The sequence below is a fragment of the Condylura cristata genome, unplaced genomic scaffold (genome assembly GCF_000260355.1).
Source record: "Condylura cristata isolate star-nosed mole 26May11 unplaced genomic scaffold, ConCri1.0 scaffold00019, whole genome shotgun sequence".
Lineage (NCBI taxonomy): Eukaryota > Metazoa > Chordata > Mammalia > Eulipotyphla > Talpidae > Condylura > Condylura cristata.
In genome coordinates this window covers 1,729,716-1,739,522 of record NW_004567120.1, presented here as the reverse complement: position 1 = coordinate 1,739,522, position 9,807 = coordinate 1,729,716, and positions in this window count along the sequence as shown.

Genomic DNA, 9,807 nt, shown 5'->3' with positions numbered 1-9,807 from the left:
ATTTAGCATATTTTTAAAAGATTTATTTATTCATATAGAACTGGGGTATAGGCCAGAGATGAGAAGGGTGAGAGGATTCACCAGAGACAGAGAGGGGAGCAGAACAGGCAGATCGACGAAGTACACTGCTGAGGGGAGCAGCGGACGGGTCAGGAGAGGTCTGCCAAGCCATGTGGATCCCACCCCCCCCACCCCACCCCCCACAGGCAGAATGGAACTCATGCGGAAGTGGCTTAAGCTTCTTAGTGCTGTGCTTAACCCACAGCGCCACCAGGGAGGGCCAGCAGCATTTAGCATATTAATGTGTTTGCTGAGTTCTCTAAAAGGAGTAAAGAAATGCCTGTGGAATGGAAGTGTTAGTACTAGAATCCTTGAGTTGGTAAGTCATCATCTTCAAAGTTAAAGATATTCCACCTCAGTCTCTGATGAGAATATCACCTGTTTTAAAAGAGATTTTATAGAGTAAAGATGGCTTGTCTTCTTGCTTTCCATACTTTTATCTGGCATATTTCACTCTCAAAATAATGTTTCACTGATAATTTATAGTTTTGGATATAAGCATTATGGTGGAGCAAGATGCTACTATCCTTTGTCTCCTTTAAACTACAAACAATAAAGCATTTAAAACTCAACTAGGGGCCCTCTGCTCATCATGCTGGGATGACAGAGAAACTCAAATGTCTGTGTGCATAGACATGTGTGTATTGTGGTTTATGGAATAGGGGGCAAGGGATATAGGAGGGATGCCAGACCTATCTATGAACAGGTCTATGAGATGACAGAGATAGCTTGGACATTCATGCCTTTTACCCCAGTGATTCTAACAGTGGAGGAGGAAAGGCTCACCACACATAAGAACCCAGAAAAGTTGGCTATTAGCAGCATTGTGTATGATTCTAGCCCCTTCTACTTCCCCTCCTACCATAAGAGTCTTCCAAGAAACCAGTCGCCTGCTACACAGAACTGAAACACTGACATGGGGAATAATGATAAGGGCTGTGAGCATAGAACAAGTCTGAATTCATGCTCTTGGTAGAAAGAGCAGCATAGCGACTGTGCACCCAGGCTCACCCTCTCCTCATGTACCCACAGCTGCAACAGCAGGAGCCCAGCTCACTTCCCACCCCTACCTGCTAATCAGAGACCTTGGTAGAAGAAAGGCCTCTAAAGCTAATACTACATCACCTGCTGTAAATAAAAGCACCCATTTAATATTAAATAACCCAAATGCACAGAAGAGCATGCCATCAAATATTTGAAAATTCACAGCAACAGGAAATCACAGAAAGATAATGGTTCTTCTCCAAAAAGTAGACTTAAAAACAGATTTTAAAAAATGTGCTAATTAGCAATTTTTAAAAATATATTTATTACACCATCCTTCATTTTTGTATAATGTATCATTTCCCCATAAATACCCACCACCAATTCACCCGGCACCGTCACCATAGTCCCTTGTGCTCTTCCCACTCCTGTCCTGATCCTTCACCCTTCTCCCCTACAGAATGTCTCTGATATATAGTTGCCTGATGATTTTGGTTTTTCTTTATTATAGTTATTTTTTCCCTGATTCCTTATTTGGTTCCTCTATATTCCTCCTCTAAGTGAGACCATTCAGTATTTTTCTTTTTCTTTCTGGCTTATTTGAGCATCATCCTTTCAAGTTCTATCCATATTTCTGCAAAGGGAATGAGCTTATCCTTTTTGATAACTGAATAATATTCCATTGTCTAAATATGCTACATCTTCACGATCCAGTCATCATTTTTGGGTATTTGAGTTGCTTCCATAGCCTATTTTTATAAATTGTGCTGCAGTAAACATAAGGATGCAGTTGTTCATTTGAATTAATTAACCACAGATTTTTTTTTTATTGAATGGATAGAGAATTCAAGTAGCCATAATGAAGAAACTCAATAGGTGGCAAGAAAACAGAAATTTAACTCAATGGATTTAGGAAGGACATAAAAGGAGCACATCACCAAAGATATCAACTCTAAGAGCAAACCCTAACGCTTCTGGATATGAGATTTTAGCAATTGAAATGAATTCTATCAAAAGCATAAGTAGGATAGATCTTATGAAAGAATTAGTGAGGTTGAAGATAGAAATCTAGAAATAACTCAAGTGCAAGGAAAGAGAAAAATGATTTGGGGAAAAACCTGCAAAAACTACCACACTATATTAGGAAAGGAAACATGGTGCTCAGAAATCATATCAGAATAAGCAAGTCAGGAAAATAACCCCTTAAAATATAACCAGAAATTAAATAAATAGCTCACATGGCGTATCACTGGAGGGTGCCCAATTATCCATCAACCTGCATTTTTGAAGGTGTGTGGCTGAAATCTGTGGTCTTGGCAGAATTTAGAGGTCAGAGCTACAACTACAGCTATGGCAAAGTGCATAACTGCAGCAAAAAAAAAATGGATTATAGAATAAATGGAAAAGGACCAAGACTTTGGAGACACATGTCTTCTGAATTCCTGTGAACCTCTTAACAAAGAAGGCCTTTGCCTTCTGAAGCTGGGTGCTAAGTCCAGACATTGAAACCCATTGATTTGTGTATGTATGTGTGTGTGTGCATGGGAGCTTGGAATGGCAGTCTGAGCCCCTTTCTCCTGTACCTATGAGAACCAGCAAAATTTTTTCAGTGATGTTACTTCCACCAGATACAGAAAAAAGAACTTCAGTAGACCTTCATGGTTGATGGCTAAGGCATCACCATTTGCAAGCCAAACACCAGAACTTAGAAAAAAAAAAAACAGTTATCTTGGGCTCCAGTGACTTCAAGGGAGCACCTACCTGCCTATTAAAACTAGGTACTCAAACAAGATATTGAATCTCAGTGTTAGCTGGCTCTAGCTTAATAGGCTCAATTCCTTTCCATTCTGCCTCTGGAGGATCCAAAAAGTCTGTACTTAGGATTAAGCTGCCACTGACAACTGCAAAAAAGAGCCCCCTGCAGATAGGTCTGACAGGTGATAGCGAGGCAAGAGTGTTTACAGACCAATCAGAGAGAGGGTCAGGACTTTGAGGTTACACATATCTCTTTAACTCTAGTGAGTTCTTCCTCACAGAAGGGGATGATCCATACTGTCTGCTCAGGCTGACTGTCACTAAGACTTAGCAGTCTCAGCAAGTGCTAGTGTGAAAACTAAATCCCTTCCCTTTGCCCTTTGAAGATTCAGAGAACTTTCTTGGAACAAGCCACTGCTGACCAAAAATAACTGTGTCAGGCTGAAATTGAGGATCTGGGTCCACGGAATTTGTCCTCAATTTGAGAATGGATCCAGTCACGAGGACAGAGGGTACACAAAGGGTTTTAGAGCCAGAATGACACCCCCCCTTTAAGATGGTGACTGAAAGAACCCTCACCCCTCCATTGACTCCTTTCCTTCCTAAATTTCAAGATTCTGAAAAAAAAAATTCCAAAATGAGAGCCACAGTGCTGTCTACTGGGAAAACAGGAAATGCCAGAAAGTAAAATTCTGTGACAGGATGAGTGAGAAAGACAAATATTCAGAAATAACCTTAACACCAAAATGGGAAGTCTAATCCACTGCCATTTAAATATGAATAAATGAACTCTAGCATCGAACAAAATATTAATGGAATAAAGAAAATGTTGGAACAGAAGGAGTCTCCACAAAAGAGACTAAAGCTATTAAAAAAATCCAAACAGGGCCTTCCCTGGTGGTGCAGTGGGTTAGGATGCAGCACTGCAAGCTGGCCGCAGCCGCCCCAGTGCGAGTTTGATCCCTAGCTCCAGAGGTGATCCACATGGTGTGGCAGACCTCTTCTGACCCACCTGCTGATTCCCTCAGCAGTGTACTCATCCATCTGTCTGTTCTGCCCCCCACCTTGTCTCTGGTGATTCACACCCCCCTGCACCTCTGGCTTGTACCCTAGCTCTGTATGCATAAATAAATAAATCTTTTTTAAAAATCCAATGGATGAAAGACATGGATCATATGTTAAATAATAATTCAAAAAAAATCCAAACATACCCTGTAAATGAAAGACACAATGAATGAAAGGAAAACTTTCTATGGAAAGAACAAGAAGGAGAATCAATCTTGCTAAGGAGAGAATTCATGAAATTCAAGGTTAAATTCCAGTAACAACTCAAGTCGAAGAAGAGAAAGAATATTTAGGAAAATTGAAAATTTTCTGTAAGAATCATCAAATCCGGGCTCTCCCTATGGCGCAGTGTTTAAATCACTGCACTATGAAGCCCTCTGAAACCACTGCAGCATGAGTTCATTCCCTAGCCAGGGAGCTGACCCCCATGGCGTGGCAGACCTCTTCTGACCCGCCTGCTGCTCCCCTCAGCAGTGTACTTTGTCAATCTGCCTGTTCTGCTCCCCACTCTGTCTCTGGGGAATCCTCTGACCCACCACACCTCTGGCCTGTACCCCAGTTCTGTAAGCATAAATAAATAAATCTTTTTAAAATTACAATATCCAGTAGCAAAAGAAATGAAGATATTTGGTATCCCAGAGGTGAGAAGTGAGAGAGGAGGAAGTAGCCTACTCAGATGATTAATAGCTGAGAGTATACTTAAAAAGCTAATAGAATTTACTACCACCAAACCTTTACTACAAGAAATGTTGAATGGGATACTTCCACATAAAAAAATTAGAAGAACACAAAGTCATGAGCAATGTGACATGGAATCAGAAACATTAACAAGAATAAAACAAGACAACAAAAATTATTAAGAGTAAAAATGATAGATTCTGTTCAGTGAAAGTATACAAGTCAACACAAAGAGTGATTATTTCAGATTCAGAAAGATTAATATAACCCTACTAGAAACAAAAAATATGGAATAGAGCCACTTAGCAGAAAAAAATAAAAAATTGAATCACAAGAGAAAATCATGCAAATAAAAAGTAGATGGCAACAGCATGAAAAAGAAACAACAGAAATATAAAACAACCAGGAAACAAAAGTTAGAATGGCAGTAATTAGGCATGCATTGATATATCAGAAATCACCTTAAATGTAAATGGTCTGAACTCACTGATAACAAGAAAGATTGCCAAGTGGATAAAAAATCAGGGTTAGTGTATATTATATATATGAAAGACACCCACATTAGATTTGAAGGGAAGAATCGACTCATAATAGAAAGCTGGAGTAAGGTATTTCAAGCTACAAACAACAAAGAGGAAAAGGCTATTGTCATGTATTCTAAAATATATTTTCAGCCAGAAAATGGTAATGAGAAAAAGCTGGACACTAATAAATCAAGAGAGCACTCTACCAAGAATATCTATAACTGTCATTAGTATGTATGCACAGCTGTATAAGTATATACAAAATAGTTAATGTCAGACATTAACATCAACACAATAATAGTAGGGCATCTTATTACACCACTTTCATTGATAAATCATCCAGATTGAAGTAAACAATGAAATAATGGTCTAAAATTAACTAATGGATCACATGGGTTTAACAGACATATACACAAGTTTTCATTCCAAAACTAATGAGTTCAAATTCTTCTCAATTCACATGAAATTTTCTCAAGGATAGAATATATGTTGGGACAGTAAACCCTTAGTCCTGAAAACAAGTGAAGATTGAAGTCATATCAAGCATACTTTCTGTTCACAGCAAAATGAAACTAGAAATTAATCACAAAAAGCACTGAAAGGATCTCAAATATGTAAATACTTAACAACATTATCCTAAAGAAAATGTGATTCAGTGAAATCAAAGGTAAAATAAAAATTAGCTGGAGACCCAATGAAAATGAAAAGGTAAGCTATCAGATACCATCCAGTACAGCGAAAGTTGTCATAAGAGACAACTGTTAGCATCTATATGAAAAAAAAAAAATTTAACAACCTTGGCGATGTAGATTATTTTTTAAAATCTTAAAAGTTTTCAAATTGACTCATGACAACAAAGTAGATACTTGAATAAACCAATAACGAATACAGGCTTTAAACTTGTAATGAGCTAAGATAAAATAGACAGCTTGAACAGACCAATCATAGACACAGAAATTACAGGAGTAATAAAAATCTCCCTATAAGCAAAAGCCCAGAACCAGATGGCCTCACTGGTGAATTCTACCCAAATTTCAAAGGATATATATGACCAAACCTTCTCAAACTCATGAAAAAAATCAATTACAGGAAATACACCTAGACACATCTTATGAACTCAACATTACCTTGATCACAAATCTAGGCAACGACAACACTGAAAAGGAAAGCTAAAGACCAGTAACCTTGATGATCATAGAAATACTCAACAAAATACAGGACTATCACATCCAATAATACATTAAAGAATCGTTCATAATGACCAAGAGGAATTTTTTTCTGAGGATACAGGGTTGGTCCAAGATATGCAAAACAATATAATACAACATATCAACAAAAGGAAAAACAAAAAAAAATCATCTGAACAGAGGCTGAAAAGGAATTTGAAAAGATTCAACATGTTAAGTGGTAAAAACTCAAAACAGTAATAAAAGAAAGGTACTTCAAAATAAGAAGCCTATATATTACAAACCACAGATAACATCATATTCAGTGATTAAAAATATGAAGGCTATCCTATAAGGCGAAGAAAAGACAAGTATATCTGCTATGATCATACCACCATTTAGCATAGTTCTGAAAGTTCAGTGCAATTAGTGAATTGAAAGATACCAAAAAAATCTAAATTGGAAAAAAATATAAAATTATCACTACAAAAGGAGACAAAATTGTATACATAGAATATTCTAGTGACTTCATAAAAACTACTAGATATAATAAGTAAAAACATTAAAGTGACAGGATACAAATAAATACACAAAAATATGTTGCATATTGATATACAAACAATAGAGGGAAAAAATTAAGAAACTAATCCAGTCACAATTATATAAAAAATAATAAAATACCTGGGACTACCTATCACAAAGGAGATGAAACATTTATATACTGAACACTATAAGACATTGTTAAAAGTTGTCAAAGATACAGAGAAATGAAGATATTTTTGTTCATGGGTTGGAAGAATAAACACTTTTAAAATGGACATCTTATCTAATTATGAATTCAATGAAGTCTCTATCAAATGCCAATGATTTTTTTCAAGGAAATAACTGTAAAATCTATAAGGACCACACAATACCCTGTATAGCCAAATCAGTATTGAGATAAAAGTAGTATAGGGTGATATCTTGCTCCTTATTTCAAATTATAAAAAACAGAGATAACAATAAAAATAGGACAGCATAATAGAATAGAGGCTCTTCATGCTGCATTCCAGCCAGATGAGAGAGATTTCTATGTTGCACAGGTCTGTAACCCTTGCCTGGTGGTACATCACTGCCAGTACGCTCTCCACACCACACAGGGGCTCAGCAAGGAAGCAGGCCCAGGAATATATAATATCCCCAAAACAGTGAAAAGAACTTGCCTTCAAGAGAGGGAAGAGGAGGCAGAGTTAATTTCTATCTGGAGCAATTCAAACACCCCACCAAAATTAGGAACAAGCCACTGAACTCCTATTTCACCCTCACTAGATACCAAGCTAAAGAAAGCAGAGAAACCAAACTAAACCCAAAGTACCCCAACCAGAAAAAAACAAAAACAAAAACAAACAAGAAAAAACAAGGCAACACACATACCTAGGGAACAAAGAACATCTAAACAAAATATGGGAAAGCTGAAGGAAAAGGATAGAATTCCAAAAAGCTACATAAAGAACACAAAATTAGAGGACTTAAAACATATTTTAGAAGACAACTTTTTAAAAAATAATAGTTTATTTTTACATCATTTTGTGCATTTTTTTTCATCTCAGTTGTAATCTCCATGGGCTTCCCATCACCAAATCACCCATGTGTCATTACTATAGTCCAGTGCATTTCCCTCCCTCCACTGTTTTTGATCTCATTCCTCACTCCACCCCCATAAAATGTCTCTGGTATATAGCTGTTCATTATTATTATTATTTCTTGCCTGGTCCATTATACTGCTGTTATGAGTGAAACCATCTGGTATTTTTCCTTTTCTTTCTGGCTTATTTCACTAAGAATGATCTTTTCCAGCTCCATCCATGTTGCTGCAAAAGGCATGTGTTTATTTTTTTTTTGGCTGCTGAGTAATATTCCATTGTGTAAATGTACCACATCTTTTAATCCAGTCATCTACTTTTGGGCATTTGGGCTGTTTCCATGTAGAAGTCAACTTTTTGAAAACTAAATCAGCTAATGGAAAGGCAAGTTAGCACAGAAAGGCAGGTGCAGGGTCTTAGAAAAGAGACCCAGTAACAAAAAGAATTCCTCACGAATGAGACTGAAGATACTAAAAGAACACAAAGAGAAATCCTGATTGAAATGAGGATAAATATGGAAATCATTAAGAGTCAAGCTGGCAGAGAAAGAATTTTGGAAACTAAGTACACCAATATACAAATGACCCAAGAGGTAGAAGAAAAAAATTTTAGGAAAATGGAAGAAACTGGATTGAGAAATATCAGACTCAATTACAAGAGGAAACATAAGTATAATGGGAATTCCAGGATGTGAGGAGAGAAGGGAACAGAGATCTTATTCAAAGAAATAGCAGCAGAGAACTTCCCAAATGGAAGGAAAGAAATAATCATGGATATCTTGGAAGCAGAAAGAACACCAAATTGCTAAGTGTAAAGCAACCTTCATCAAGACTCAATATTGTTAAATTATCAAAAGTTGATAAAAATTGTTAAATATTCCTAGAAAAAAAAGGAATCTAGCATACAAACACACTTTGATGAGATATTCAACAGATTCTCAAGGTCATGATATAAAACAGACATTTACAATCTAAAAGACAAAAAATGGTAGCTAAGAATACCTTATGATTTTTATCAAAGTTATCATTCAAATATGAGGAATAAATGGACATTTCCACTCAAAAGGTAATTGCATTTTCACCACTAGACCTGCTTGGTAAAAATTGTTGAAAGGGGTTCCTCTATAAGAAGAGAAAAGAAAAGAAAAAACAAACAAAAAAAAAAAAAACAAAAGAAAAGAAAACACAAAGCATTGAACAAAATGATAAATAGTAATACAGAATCAGAAGTATAAAGTATAAACAAGAATAATACAAAATAAAAACAAATTACTAAAGGAGAGGGACAATGACAATCTATATAGTTAAGTGATGATGAGTCTATAACATCACATGGATTCAAAGATAAAGGACTATTATATATAGAAAGTTAGATATAACTTTCAAAAACCTGGACTAGAGACACACAGAAAAAGAAATAAAGAAACTAAGAGAAGCACCACGGAAAGCCATCCAAATGAAAAAGCAGATAGGAACAAATGGAAAAATGAAACTACAGAAATTTAAAACAGCCAAAACACAAATGATACAATGATAGCAAATAAATCTCATAAATCATTATGTGGTCCAAACTCACAAATTAAAAGGCACAGAATGACAAATAGGGTTAAAAAATGTGACCTATCTATATTGTGCATACAAGAGATTCACCTAAACTTAAAAATAAACACAATCTTAAAGTGAAAGGCTGGAGAAAGTTACTTCAAGTCAATAATACCCAGGCGGGGAGGGGGTAGGTGGGGGGAAGCAGGAAATACCATCTTCTGATAGAATAGATTTTTAAATTTATTTTTATTTTATAACAGTTTATTTTTACATCATTTTGTATATATATTTTTTCCATCTCAATTGTAATCCCTGCGGGTTTCCCATCACCAAGTCACCCGTGTGCCATCACCATAATCCCGTGCACTTCCCTCCCCATCCCCCTGTTTTTGATCCCATTCCCCACTCC